The sequence below is a fragment of the Lonchura striata genome, chromosome 20 (genome assembly GCF_050655825.1).
Source record: "Lonchura striata isolate lonStrDom1 chromosome 20, ASM5065582v1, whole genome shotgun sequence".
In the NCBI taxonomy this organism is placed as follows: Eukaryota; Metazoa; Chordata; class Aves; order Passeriformes; family Estrildidae; genus Lonchura; species Lonchura striata.
Window position 1 is genome coordinate 14,082,225 of NC_140722.1, and position 14,378 is coordinate 14,096,602.

Sequence of the window (14,378 nt, forward strand, 5' to 3'; positions counted from 1 at the left end):
GTGGTGGTTTTTGTTTTGTTTTTTTTTTTTTTGAGCAGTAATTACATTATTTAAAAAAATGGATGTTGTATGAACATTTGAACCCCAAGAGGCTGTGCTAGAGAAGGTGTTTTTATTGCCTTGCTGCAAGAATTGTATTTTATTTTGCCAGAGATCATTCTGTGGTGGGTAGCAGGAAGGGTGGCAGTCACTGTGCACCTTTCCCTTGGCTGGGTGGAGCAAATCCATTCTGCACCTGAACTGTCCCTGTGCTGCCAGGTACCCCAGCTGCCAGGACTCCTCCTGGCAGGTCTGGGCAGGCATGGAAGCTCTGCTAGTCCTGCTTTTCAGAGAGGAGAGAAAGGCATTAGGGTGAGGAGAGGCTGGGAGAACTGGGATTGTTCGCATGGAGAAGCTTTGGGGTGAGCTCAGTGTGGCCTGAAGGAGCTGCAGGAAAGTTGGAGAGAGAGGATTTCCAAGGGCTGGAGGGACAGGACCCAGGGAATGGCTTCAAACTGCCAGAGGGGCCATGGGGCCAGGGAGCACAGCCACGCTGAGGTCGCTGCTTGCCCAGGTGAGCAGAAGAGGTCTGGAGAGAAAGGAGGAGTGAAAGCTGCTTGGAGAAGCTACCAGAGTTGAGTGTTTCTTCATAATGACCAGGATTGACAGTTGCCTGTTTTTTATCAGAATATCTGGCTGTTCTTGCTGTAAATCAGGAGCACTGGAAGCCCCTCTCTGCTGGTGAGACAACGCCGAGCTGCACATCCTGGTGTTATGTGTAGGAGATATAATTTGCACCATTTCTAGTATGATATATGTGATATTGAATATTTGTTGGAGTATACACGTTTGTATCAGGAGTCTCCCTGACCCTTGCAGGAGAACCTGGTGTATGTTGAAACCCGATTTACACGTAAAATGATGTGGCTCAGCCAGGAGATGGGAGATGGGCCATGGCTGGAGAGATATGGGGACCCCAGGTGCTGATCGTCACGTGAACGACCAGAGATGGATACCATGGACCCGAGATGAATATCATGGACCCGAGATGGATATCATGGACCTGGGATGGATCTCATGGACCCAAGATGGATACCATGGACCCGAGATGAATATCATGGACCTGAGATGGATATCATGGACCTGAGATGGATATCATGGACCTGAGATGGATATCATGGACCTGAGATGGATCTCATGGACCCAAGATGGATACCATGGACCCGAGATAGATATCATGGACCCGAGATGATGGATATCATGGAAATCCTTGGGCAGATCCATGTGAATGTTGTGTTCCCGTAAATTTCACCAAGGAATTCAACAACTCCGGACACTGAATTGTTCTTCCTCATCACAAAAAAAAGAAAATCTTATTAACCTATGGACTCTGAATGGAAGAAAAGACTGATTGCTGAAATCTTGGCCTCAGGTGGAATTTTCCCTATAAAAACTGCTCATGCCAGGATGGAGGGGTGGGCACAGAGGAAACCTCTGCTGGGGCTGACTCCTTGTGGCACACCCAGGGCCGACCCCGGGCTCGGCTCTGTTCTTTCCTTGTGGCTGGCTAGATAGGATTTGATTGCAAAATAAATATTTTATTTTTTCATTTTAATTGGGCTGGACAAATTTTCATTTCTAACGCCGGGAAATTTCTGCAACGGGGAGGAAGCCAAGCTTGCTCTTGTGCAGGGAAACACGAGCAGGGGCTTTCATCTCGCGTCTGGTGTTGGGCTGCTGCAGTGGCAGCTGGCAGCGAGCTGGGGCTCCGTGCCGAGCCCTTCCCCTCCTGCCCTTCCCTCCGGGCCGGGCAGGGTGGGCAGCAGATGCTGAAGATGCTGCCGGACCGAGCCCCAGCGAGCTCCGGACAGAAGGGGGCGAGGGTTCCCCTTGCAAGGATGCTGGAAAAGGAGCAGGGAGCAGACACAAACCCAAGCTGACTGAAATTCCGAACTGCTAAAGAAACGGCAAAGCGATGCTCAATGTGTTATGACCTTTCCTGCTATTTTCAAAATTGCAATCTTAAGGGGAGAAAAAAATGGGAAAAGGGAGCCCACCCTCAGCACATGGCTGAAAATGTTATTAAAAGCAATGAATTCTGTTTTATTGTTATGTTTAATTTTTTTTAAGTGCCATTTGGAGCAGAGGCAGCACAGAGGATGCCTCCCTTAAGCTGAAGATAAGTTTGATATTTGAAAAGAACCAATTTATCTCATTCATTCTTTTACGCGCTCACTTATATTTATTTATGTGCACACTTCTTGGAATTGCATTTTTATTTTGTACTGGGTGCAGTGGCTGTTAATGATCACATACAGCCATGAGAATTAAAATAGAATCCTGCATTTCACTTGGACACCAGAGCAGCACACATGGGATGCAGGATATATAAATAACAAAGACCTCGAATAATCACATATTCTATATACCCTCTTACTGGAATATAAAAGCAAGCCCTAACCTATGACAAAACTTAATACAAATGAGATAGGCAATAAATAACATGCACAATGCTGGAGCTCAATTTGAACTATTCAGACTTCATCAAAACATATTGGAAAATGTGTGATAGGACAGGTAAAACCTTTGCATATAAATTATAGCTATGAAAGGATATGCTGCTGCAAACAAGTGTAAAGATGAAACTTCCCCAAAACTTATATCAAGCATAAGATATTGTAAATAATAATTTACATTTAAATAGCACCTTTAGCTCGGGAGGATCTGGGAGCATTTTGCTAAGCACAAGTGGAATCTGTGATGGAAGGGGCTGCAAACAGTGAGTGCAGCACTGGTTTATTCCACACTGCAGGGTAAGGGAAGGGGCTGCATGGGCACAAAATCTCCTGACCCCCTCGTGTACTTCATTCATAGCAGGCAGGCAGCTCTGGCTGAGCACGCAGGAGAAACCCTCTCTGCCATGCTCCAGTGTGGGAAGGTGTGTGCTTGGCTATTTGCAGCAAAGGGAAGGGGAACTCAGAGAGCTCTTGGCTTCAAATCTCAACAAGCACCAGAAAACTGCTAAAAATATCAATGTAAATGATAGTGTTACACTTACAAACTACCTTCTATTTGACAAGTCTGGCCCTCCTTCCCGACCAGAAGGCAGAGTTTTCAAATTTTAACAGCAGGGAAATATCACAAAAGGAGGAGCTGGCTGGAAAACCATGTCCATCCCAGGATGAGGAACAGGACCCTCTGTGGAGTCCCAGACACTCAGCAGCATTTCCTTGGTTTCCCCACACCAGACTGGGTTGGTGCCCAGTCCTGACCAGCACAGGAACCATCCCAGTGTGAAACGGTCATAGACTGATCCACGGCAGCCCAGGCTCTTTGATTAATTAGGTTTCAGTTTTAAATTGGATATAAGGCAACAAGGAAAACAGCAAAGGTTTTCACAGGCTGAGGCACAGAAGGTTCCTCAGTGGTAGATGATGCCACTGAGAAGTGTGTGACTGACTTGAGTGTGGATTTCCAGAAGAAATTCCTCTCTCTGAGGGTGGTGATGCCCTGGGACATGAATTCCCAGAGCAGCTGTGGCTGCCCCTGGATCCCTGGAAGTGTCCCAGGCCAGGCTGGATGGGAATTGGAGCAACCTGGGACAGTGGGAGGTGTCCCTGCCATGGAGGGGTGGGAATGGATGATCTTTAAGGTCCCTTCTAACCTAATATCAGCCTCATAAACCCTCCTCCAGCCTCACTGACACCTCCTAAAGCTTCATGTGACTGCTGGAAAGAGACCAGAAACATTTACCAAATAAACTGTGAACCCAGGCAATGAAGAAGGATGTTACACATTATTTCTCAGGTATCCAAACCATTCATTTTAGTATATTTGAAGATGAAGAATAAAGGAAAAATGCACTGTGACAAAATAGAAAAGGAGCACCGATGTTCTCCTTGAGAAGCAAACTGTTCTCATCAGCCTGACAACGTGATTTGTCTTCTGCCAAACCAGTCCCATTCCATATTGTGCATCAGGAAGCACATAGGAGCTCATGGATACACCCAGTTTACTTCCACAATCTCTGTATTTATGAACAGCTTGGAATAACTCAGTGTTACAAGTAAAGAGCAGAAGAAATGCACAGTGAATATGGACACTGAAATTACTCAGAGAAAGAAATCAGCTCTTTTACAATACCAGCCCTTGGCTGATAAGAACAGATTATAAACTAGGCAATGATAGCAGTAATCCATCCTTTATGTTTATATTTTTGGAATATCCTAACCTTGAGGGTTTAGCATGCAGGTTGAAACAAATTGCTCTGATCACCAATATCAAAGTGTCAAGCTGAGATATTGCATGTCAATCATTCTGTGACAAAGATAAAATTGAACAAGATGCATTTCATAGTTACACAGAGAGGGAACATGGATTATGTATTTTGTGGCCTTCTCCCCCTAACATACCTACCAGCATTTCTGAGTTGTTTTAGTAAGAAACTTGAAATATAATCGTTTCAAGACAAATTACAGAGATGCTCTCAACAATGATGGAGGTCTCCCTAACTGTAGATTCTCCTCACAAACATTGAGTCAAGCCAATACCACCAGACTTTATGAAACTGTGAATTGCATCTCCACTGAGAGTGCCCTGCTACCCAGACAAATCAATTGGCTTGACCTTTACATCTGCCCTACAGAGTTTAAGCAAAAAGAGAGAACAAGAGAGACAGAGAGGGAAATATCATCTCAGACGCTGCCTTATAGAGAAGGGCAAAAAGAGAATTTCCCAGACACTGGGATCCAAATCCGAGCTCTGGTTTCCCTGTGCATTCAGGGAATGTTTTTTGGGGAACACATGAACCCTCTGTGGGGCCTTCCTGGCTAAAGCTTCAGCTCCTGCAGGTTTTGGATGTTAGGGCAGCACAACTTCCCCTCTGCTCCCTGGAGCTCAGGCCCCTGGAATCCCTGCCAGCTGCACACCCAGCTTCTAAGAGCTTTCTTGGACCTCTCCCACTGGACCAGATCCTCAGCTGCTTTCCCTGCTCCTTGAACTCCTGCCAAAGGTTTAACCTAAATGGGACTCCAAGAGAGCCGCGAGCCTAGAAGGAAAGGCTCAAGATATATGATAGCTGCTCCCAGAAATATAAACCAATATTTACAGAATTGTACAAACATCCTATTCTCATTAACTCCTCTGCAGCTTTTCTGAAGTCCCATTCCAAATATAACTGGGCAGTATATACTACGGAAGGAAAAATGTAAATACATGCACAAACTTTTATTTAATCTCTGGAGAAAAACAATGTACATATTGATGGATTCCCTTCTTTCCCCTTTACAGTTTAAATCATTTTCAGTAGTGGACAGAAATTAAATAAAGACCAAAAAGCTGAAGACCATCACACATTATGGCATAATTCCTCCTAATTTTAAAGGATCAGCACATATGACAGATCCTGGAGCATAGGACTACGTGACAATTTGTATTACAAATCTCAAATGTTACTGATTTTTTTCTTAACTGGTAATTTTATCAATAGAAGTAATCCAGACTCTTACCAATAAAAAGAAGGTTTTTATGGATTTAATGTGTGGAATTCTGGCTGTGTTCAGCTATTGCTGAGAAATCTGCTGTGAACCAATGTCCCCTGCAACACCAACATGTTACCAGCAAAGAGAAAATGATGCAGTTCCAAACAGGGAATATTTACCTGCAGGATTGTGTTCCAGCTGCTTTTAATGTTGTATAAATATTAGACTCAGGTTTGTTCAGCCAGTGTTGGGCACACATTTGGTGTAAGCAGTCTGGAGCTGGGGGATAACTGCTGACAGTCCAAATAAACCTGCAGGTGCCATTGCAGAGCCATTCTTCTCTGTGACACGGCATGGTGACAATGACCCCTCATGGCCACCCAGCCCCACAAATTCCTTCAAGTCTGGCCTTGAATCCCCTTTTCATTTCAGCTTTTCCTGAGAATAATTGATACCTTGGTCCTGTTTCTCCACCATTAGCCTAAAGAAGCCTTTGCTCTGCACACTGGGCTACATTTTGCAATTCTGAGCTGCACATTCAAAGTAAAACTAGAGTAGGATTGGCTGAGTAAAGACTACGGTGTTTAGTCTCAAACCCCAGCTGTGCTGAACGGAGGTATTTACCCAGATCTCACTGTTAGAACCACTTGGCCAGAAGGCAGAACCTTATCTCTGTGAGCAGCAATTCCTTTCTCAAAGCAAAGCCACACCAGCAACAAGTTATATTTTTTCTTTCAGAACTGAGCGTCTTGGATGCTACTTTACTGCAAATATCCTAAAAAGGGAGGCTGATACCTATTGCCTGCTGTAGTTTCCTCTGAGATCTGTGTGTCCATGGCATGCCATCCATTTCTGGACTCACAGGAAACATTTCCCAGTAAGCTTTCAACCCCTGAGCGTTACAGGAGTAGTACAGGTGTAGTGCTGAGAATGACAGGGCCAGCCTCTGCCACCCCATGGACAGAAATGTCAACAGAGCCACAGACATGACTTTGAGGCCTGATTTTATATTCTGCTTCCTTCATGTAGCTGCTGGAAACAGGAATATCTGTTTTGCACTAGGGAGATGACATTTAAAGCAGTTCTGACCCGATCTCCTTCACACATTTACCTGGAGCCCAGCCTGGGAAGAATCAAATGTCAGGCAAAAATTGTCTTCACCTGGTAAAAATGGTTTTGCACCTGATGCATAGAGATGTTTATCTGTGTGTGTGTCTATAAATAGATAGATGTCTATCCATGTGCACACATGCTCTGCAATTCCAACGCCAGGGAAGAATGATGCTGAGCTTGGTGATGATAAGAATGATATAATGGCACTTAACATGTTGGGAAGGGTGTACAAACAAACTTGCATGGGAACACATGTAACAACTTCATCACCCAACTGCAGTGTTAGCACTTCCATGTGCTAAGCCATTAGCTCTGTGTGGGATTGCTCTGATCTCTCTGATTCCAGGGAATGCTCTCCACAGAGGCAAACATGGGTGTAAATCAGCACCCACATAAATAGATGCAACTGCTAGAAATTATTGAACTGTTAAGCACAAGGCAGAATGTTCATTTTCCATTAGCATGATAATTCCAGTCTTTGTATTGCAGCTGCAGGAAGAAACACCAGCTCAGAGCAGGACATCCTGTGCAGGACACGATGGGTTCAAGGTGCTGTGAGATGGTTCCCATCTTAAAGAACTCAAATCTCTGCAGAAGACAGTAAAGAGCTGAAAACATGGAAAAATCAGATAGTGTTCACTCAAAGATCCTCTGCCATAGCTGGGAACTGCTTTCCCAGGAGAACCTCAGTCATCAGGCGCTGCTTTTATCCAGCACAGTTGGATTCTCCTCATCTTTCCATGGACATGTTTGGTGGCAGAAGACAGGGAGGTGATTTTTCCCTTTCCTTACACACCCTGTGCAAAGGACTGTGAAAATTCCTGGGTTTTTTTTTCTGTATTGTCCTTCCCAAAGGCCTGCAGGAAAACCCATCACTCTAAAGAGAGCCCCAAGGAGAAAGTCCCTGCCCTGGGTCATGTCTCTAGGCCAGACTCACAGAGCCCTCACAGGTTTGATGTCAGACCCCTGGGTCATGGATACAGCCAGATTTGTCTGGTAGCTGGCTCTCAGTTTTGTAACTCACACTGGCCACAGATTCTCACCCCAGGAAGGACTGAAATGACTTATTCCAGGCTAAATTCTGTTACCCTTTACCATGTGAGACCACCTCCTGAGCAGTCCTTTGTAATCCCCAGCCTCTCTGGGTTACATCAACTAGAATTTTGCCCCATGATACAGCTCCAGAAGAAATAGTTGTGCTGAGGATGTGGGACAAACATATCCAGCTCACCTGAGGAGAACACAAAAAAAATTATATCTGTTGGAAGTTTTTTTCCCAATAAACACACTCTTAATTTTGGTTTTGTGTACCTCAAGTGGGAGGACAATTTACCGTAATTGTGAGAATGATTCTTTACCATGAGAAGAAAGAAAGATTCAGCTCAAATCCTCGACCAGAGCCTGCCTAGGTGGTGCTGAAATAGAGATATTATGCTGCTTTTCCTGAATGTCCTTATGCAAACAGGACGTTGTAAATGTCTCCTTTTTGAAAAAGGGCCTTGTATCTGGTCTTAGTTCTGCCCTTTGATTTATTGGGAGCTTCAGCTGCAGACCAAATAGGTTTTCCTGTCTCTGCTAGCTCCTATTCCAGTCTTAAGTCATTGTGCTTTGAGACACGCTCCTCAAAGTACAAACTCTGTTACAGTGCCCTAAATAATATGTGATGCAAATAAGTGCTGCTAAAGAAGTTTCCTGTTTTGGTTTCCTTATTGGCACTCCAAGCTGAGCTAAAATCTCCAAAGGCCTTACTTAGCATGCAGATATTGAAACCAAACCAAAAAAAGATTCCTGCATTTGTTGTGCTGTAGCTTTAAATGCCCCTGGCAGAAACTTCATTTCTCTCCCTTTCTCCCTTTCAATCCTTCCCCCTCTCTCTCTTTTTTTGATGTTTCTTCTTTCTCTCAGCCTGTCATTGACAGTAAGTGCAATCACATTACACACAGCTTTCTTTGGAAAGCCCCCTTTTTAATGATCTGGCAGTCTGTAGACACTGACTGCTTCCAGAAAAAATTTCAATCCCTCTTCCCACAGCTTCCTCAAGCTCCAATGATAAATGACACCTGTCATTCTGTCACAGACAAACGGCACAGATGGGAGCGTCAGTGATGTATGGCTCACCAGAACAGGAAATCAAGTTTGTTGGTTTTTTGGTCGGGTTTTTTTTTAAACAGAAAAGAGCTGACCAGGACACTGTCATGAGGCTGTTCAGGGGCCCTTGCCCAGAGGAGGAAGGGAGGCAGGAGAGAGGAACCAGGAGTGTTTAAGTAGCAGCTGCAGTGTGCAGAGCAAGGGCTGCAGCTGTCTGAGTGCCTCTGCAGTTTGTGACTTGAGTACGTTTAAACCACGACCCAAAGGTGCAAATTCTGCTCTTCCAGCCATACCTGCACTGCTGTCTCTGCAGAGATCCACCCCAGCACCCTCCCAGCCTGGGAAATCAGCTTGGACAACTTTCCTGGAGCTGTGGTCGGAGCCCAGATTAGACATATCCACAATTACATTTGATTTAATTTCTCTCTGTGATGGAACTGAACCGAAACCCTGGCTTTAAGAACACTTGAGAAATGGGGAAATTTAATTCCGAACCCATTTTCTGCCAGACAGGTCTTCCTTAAGCTTCTTTTAAAATCACTCATGTTTTCACAAGGAAATTTTTTTGCAGGCAAATCGCTTAGGCTACCTGAGACACACAGCCACTTTTTCTCTGCCAAGCAGGCAGACAGTAAGCTCAGAGTTCTGACAAAAACTGTGCAGAAGTTTTTACCCTGTGATGCCCTTCTTGATAAGAGAATTAAGTCCTGCCACTCTCCCTCTCCAGAGCAGCTGGAGAGGAAATGGGAGCGCAAGTGGTGGCTGAGTAATTAAAGAATATTTCGCAGTCCTGAGAAAGGCAGCTCTCCTGAGGACTGCACGAGGAGGAGAGAAACAGGGCTGTGCACACAGACAGAGTGACAACCCCTAATCCCTGAGAGGGGAGATTTCTACAGATAACTCCCCACCATTACTGGGAGAGCAAAATCCACTCTCGCTGTCCACAGCCAGCTGTGGGACTGTGTCCCAAAGGCTTTTCCGGATTTTGTTACAGAGCAAACACAATGCCATGGTCTCCTGAGACAAAGATAAACGAGCCTTTCTTCCGCCCTCAGGCACAGAACTTGTCCTTATTTATAAAATCTTCCCAGGTAAACAGGCTCTGTGCGACGAGGGTAGAAAAGTCAGACCCCAAGAAAGACTCTGCCTTGTCTTTGTGGAAGTGCGGGGATGCATTTCTGGAGCATTGCCTGTGATTCAGCTGTAGGGTTCTGAAAAGATTAACGTATGTCATGTGACAAAATCTCCACATGCTGCAATGGAAATATATCCCTGGAGGCTGCCTTTTCAAAGGGAGCTGGGTGATAATGCTGCCTTTCCTGCGCATTTATTGAATTTGATGTGTACGGTTGTGTGTACAAAAAACTAATCAGGAGTCCAAAGTGATGTGAAATACAACTAAGTATGCAGGCAAAGTTAACAAAAGAAATTTCATCACATTTTAGATGCTGATTATCAGCAGCAATAGCCTAGGGAGAACTTTGGAGCAAATTCCTCAGATTTTCCACCACTAACTAGGCTCAGTAAGGACTCCAGTAGGGTTTCATGCTCTCTGTTAAGTCAGTGTGAGGAAATGTATCAAATGAAGTGAATGATTGCTGACCCTCCACCATGGCTGGTTTGGGATTATGCATATTCAGGGCATTAATATCAAGCCTTTCACCATCCATCAATGGTAGCCCAATAGATCACAGCACATTTTCATTGCATGGACAGATTTTTGTCTTTCTATAAATTAAGAATGGGATTCCTATGAAAAGAGGAAATATAGGAATCATCAGGCAGCTCAACCTCTCAAGTCCACCATTGATGTCAATGCACAAACCCCAACTCTTCTATGGGTAGAAGAGAAGAAATGATCACACCATTGAGCAGTGATTGAAGATGTGATGCAGTGAAATGACTGCAGTTACTTGCTCAACAGATATTCCAACCAGAGGAAATAGGGAAGGTTTTGGTGGGAGTCCAAGGAGTCACTGACAAATAAAGATCTGTCAAGCTACAACACAAAATAACTTACGCACTTATCTAAGATATAAAAGAAGAACAGGAATTGAAGGAGGAAATTTTATTTCTGACTTCATAATATATATAATTTTAAAAGTGATAGTGGATTGGAGGATTAAATTGCTGCTTCACTAACTACACTGATCAAATTAATAGTCTATTAATTCTCTCTTCCCACCAAGAAGAATGTAAAACAATCATTATTTTCATGAACAGTGTGTGACAAACTTTAGTAGAAATATGTAAACATTAGAAGGTATAGAAAACATTTAAAAGAACTTTAAAACTTAAAAGAACAGGGTGACATAGATGAAGCTCTTAGTTTGAAGTGTGTTTTCATGTCTCTGCCAGGACAAAGGGAGCAGCAGCCCCTGTGTAAAGGTGGATGGAGGAGAAAGCACCAAGCACAGCCCCAAACACTCCAGCAGGGACAGCACAAGGGGCCAGGATCGCTGGGGCAGAGGCAGGGCAGCCTCGGGTGCCCTGACTGGAAACTGCAAACCCACTTTGGAGCATGGGGACAGAGCCTCTGGAGCCACAGGGATGAAGGACACGAGCCAGGAGTGTGAGGCTCCCAAGCAGCCCTGCAGCATCCGTGGTGTGTGTGCTCCCTGCTCACCCCAGCTCACACAGGAACTCACTTCACAGTGAGACTTGGGCTGAATGAGAGCACCTGGGGCAAAGTTTCTTTTCTTATTCTATTTCCTGAGGATACAGCTGAGTGAGACTTTCTGGCTTGCACAGGCGCTGCTCAGCTCAAAACAGATGCAGTTTTTCACTAAGAAAGATAACTCACAAGTAGTATTTCCGCTGCTATCCTTCTCCATTAGGAGAGAAAATTAAAATATCCTTCAGGAGGGAATACATAACACTTTGTAAATTTAACAAGGGGTTTCTGCTGGCACTGAAGAATATCCTGAAAACACTCTACAGAACAGTGTACATTAGAAAAAAAGAATAACTAGGATAATGCCAAGAAAAAAACATTCTGTAATGTCAATATTGTTGCATCAGGATAGTTGTAGCCAAGGATATTTTAAGCTTTGATCAAAACTGTGAATCTGTTGAGGCAGAATTATAACCCCATGCAGAAAAAGTCTGAAATTTGTAATGACAATTAAAAAAATATTATGTTCCAGAGAGACCAAAAATGAAACAGCGATCCTGAGCCAGCAGATAAAATTTACCAAACCAAGCAAGGGAGAGAGAAGATGCTGGAGCCTTACAACAGAATGTGAAACAAACCCAAAAGGCAAACCTGGTTTTGAAGGGAAGGTTTCTAAAAGCACCTGGGGAGTTTAAATGCCCACTTGCCATAGCCTTTTAGTGAGAATTTGGTGCCAGAATGCTCTTTTTAACCTTTGAGAATCTCAAGAATTGGAGTCAGTCGAGAAAAACAGGACAACAGCAAACAAAACACGCCACAGGATTAATTTTCCACAGTGTGCAAGAGATGCTGACAGACAAGCCAATGGGCCAACTGGGAAAGAACTGGGACCTGCACCAAAAATGTACTTGTCAAGTAGTTGCAGATATTTTTTTTTAGATGTTCTGGGATAAAATTGACGTGTTTTGACTGATGAATCATGAGCAAAGATTGCCCAGTGTGCTCAGTTTGAAATACCATCTTCTACCTGTGTGTGCTGGAACACTCTGTTCTCTCCTCTGAGCATTTCTTTGGCAAATCTGCTCTTGAAGTAACAGCTAAGCACAAATCCTTCAGGGTGCAATCCTGTTCCTCCCCACCCCACAGGGATGAGACCACTGAATCCAGCTGGGAGCAGAACCAAGCTATTAATAAGGACACTTCACATACATCAAAATTTTGCAAAATAGTCATTTCTTCACATGTCCCTTGCAGCATGTTGGGACAAAGACATTTAGTGAGACGTGTTTGCTGTCATCCACTACAGTGCCAGCACCTGACGTGAGCCATCGAAATAGATGACAAATGGCAGGAACATGGGGGCCTGCTTGCTCCTTCTCTGGCTCCCAGGCCTCCTTATCCCCAGTAATTGTGCTTCCCTGCTCTTTGTCCCTCTTCAATCTCAGCACTTCCAGCTGCTGTGGAATATGATGGTGACAACTCAAAGCTTCATCAGACTGAAGAGGATGGTGGCAGCTGCATGGGATTTTCAGGCTCCTCCCTATCCCAGTCAGTGCCATCCTGTTTTTAGCCATTCCTGAACCCATAAATGTCCAATACATCACTGCTGGCATTAGGGCCTCATGGCAGGCACATTTCTCTCCCTCTCAGGATTTTTCATAGAGGTGCACAAAGAGAAATCAAAGAGAAAACAATTTCTATTTCTGCTCCTTGTTTTTCCCATGTGGAATATGTCTGGAGAATTGTTTACCTGGAGTGATTGCTGGGTTGGATTCTGGTGAGGATTGTTTGAGCCTGGTGGCCGATCCAACCCACGTGGGGCTGGGCTCTCAGAGAGGGGCATGAGTTGTGGGAAAGTTAGAGTCAGAGAAAGTATTTTGTAGTTTTAGTATCCTCCTTTTAAATAGTATATTAATATATTTTAGCATAGTTATAATAAAGAAATCATTCAGCCTTTTGAATTGAGTCAGACATTGTAATTTCTTCCCATTGGGTTCACCTGCATTTCCAATAAGGCCTTACATTTCTAATCCTCCTTGAACTTCCAGGAGGACAGAGCAGCTCACACAAGGGGCGCTGGTTGAAATTTGAAGCAGCATCCAACCTCTTACACTGGCTGTATTCAGTCTAGTCAGTGCCTGCCCAGCCTTTAGCATTCACTGGCACCAGGTGTACCAGCAAAATAGTTAAAAAATAACTTTACCTGCTTCTTCTTTCTCTTTAATGCCTTATCTCAGTGCTTCCTGGCTTTGGTGTCCTTTCCTGCTTAATATGGCTTTGAATTCCTGTGGGCTGCAGGACAAAAATGCAGAACCCTCTGTGGGGTCTGACTTCCCTTGAGAGGCTTTGCTGGCTCCTGCTCAGGGAGCAGCACAGAGATGGATTCCCTTCATCCTAACACAGATCTAACAGGATCACTCATGCCTTGATGAGTCCCTCAGGTGAACACTGGCTGGACCTTAACACATTTTCAAATCTGCTTTTCAAATCCAGTCTCCTCATGGTCATAAATATACAGGGAATTAGCTGGCTCCACTTGCAGATAACTAATTTCTCTTCTGGTTGAATTCATGCTTAGATTTGTGAATTTTACCAAACTTAATGACTAAACAAAAGTAACTGAATGGCAAGGATCCCATCAAAAATATTTTGTAAGTATAAAAAGCGTTATGTCATGTCAGCAGAGGATCCCACAGAAGCCACACGATGTGATGTGACACTCCTCAAGCAATGTAATATAACATGGCACCACCAAGTAAGCAAAAAAAAGCCCAAACATTTTATTTTTAGCTGAGATGCTCATTACCGTCCAATGTCTGATCTGAATGGTTTTTGACGGACTTAAGTGGAGTGAATTTGGCTGATGTCATGGGTTTAATAGCTATTTGAATTATCCCAATCTTCTAGCAGCTCTCTAAATTTTTAATCTTTTCTGTTCACTATGAGGAAAAAAAAAAGTCTCTTCTAAAATAATGGCCTGAAAAGCTGTCATTGCACTCTCTAAATGCAGCATTTGGACCAGACCTCTCTAATATATGTCACTCAAAGGTGCATTTGGAAAAGCTTTGTGAGATTCTGAGAGAAGCAGAAAACTCTTGCCTGGT

General features: G+C 44.0%; 1 protein-coding gene and 1 long non-coding RNA gene across 3 annotated transcripts in view; both read right to left on the minus strand.

Moving 5' to 3' along the window:
- Positions 1-14,378, minus strand: part of TSHZ2 (teashirt zinc finger homeobox 2) — a 218,767-nt gene that overhangs the window by 122,631 nt on the left and 81,758 nt on the right. The window lies entirely within an intron of this gene.
- LOC146765745 (uncharacterized) overlaps positions 1-14,378 on the minus strand; it is a 95,378-nt gene continuing 81,000 nt past the window's right edge. Inside the window, exon 2 of the long non-coding RNA XR_014949711.1 lies at positions 1-14,378. This exon is cut by the window's right edge and continues 71,410 nt beyond it. This is a non-coding gene — a long non-coding RNA (uncharacterized LOC146765745).